This window comes from Budorcas taxicolor, chromosome 7 (assembly GCF_023091745.1).
Source record: "Budorcas taxicolor isolate Tak-1 chromosome 7, Takin1.1, whole genome shotgun sequence".
NCBI classification, from domain to species: Eukaryota; Metazoa; Chordata; class Mammalia; order Artiodactyla; family Bovidae; genus Budorcas; species Budorcas taxicolor.
Genome location: NC_068916.1, coordinates 17,479,363 through 17,480,251, shown reverse-complemented (window position 1 = coordinate 17,480,251; position 889 = coordinate 17,479,363).

The following is an 889-nucleotide window of genomic DNA, read 5'->3' as shown; positions in this document are numbered from 1 at the left end:
CCTACACTCATGAACACCGCAGCACCATCTCCAGCCTATCCTTAACTTAAGGGGCCACATAGGTCTTTTCAGTTCAGTTCAGTCGTGTCCGAGTTCTTCTGGACACACTGATGCTCTCTACCCTTCTGACGTCTCTCTTGTCTTTTCAGTGGTAACTTCTCCAAACCTCCATATCTATCAGTTCACTCAGGTAGGTGTTTTGGAAGCTTTAGAAGGGTGTATCTTAACCATTATATAGGAGTATGGAAATTCCATTTCTGGTTCAGACCGTATGCCAGGAAAAAAGGCAAGAAGATCTTTTAGGTAGCTGGGAAAACAGGAGGCTTGGAGATGTTTAAAAATTTCATACTTTGCTGTATATCAGAAACTAACGTGTGCATGCGAAGTCACTTCAGTTGTGTCTGACTCTTTGTGACCCTATGGACTGTAGCCCTCCAGGCTCCTCTGTCCACAGGGATTCTCCAGGCAAGAATACTGGAGTGGGTTGGCATGCCCTCCTCCAGGGGATCTTCCCATCCTGGGATCAAACCTGGGTCTCCTGCATTGCAGGCAGATTCTTAACCATCTCAGCCACCAGGGAAGCCCTCTGAAACTAAGGAAACACTGTGCTGCTAAGTTGCTGCTAAGTCACTTCAGTCGTGTCCGACTCTACGCGACCTCATAGACGGCAGCCCACCAGGCTCCCCTGTCCCTGGGATTCTCTGGAGTGGGTTGCCATTTCCTTCTCCAATGCGTGAAAGTGAAAAGTGAAAGTGAAGTCGCTCAGTTGTGTCCAACTCTTCGCGACCCCATGGACTGCAGCCCACCAGGCTCCTCCGTCCATGGGATTTCCCAGGCAACAGTACTGGAGTGGGGTGCCATTACCTTCTCCAAGGAAACACTGCAAATC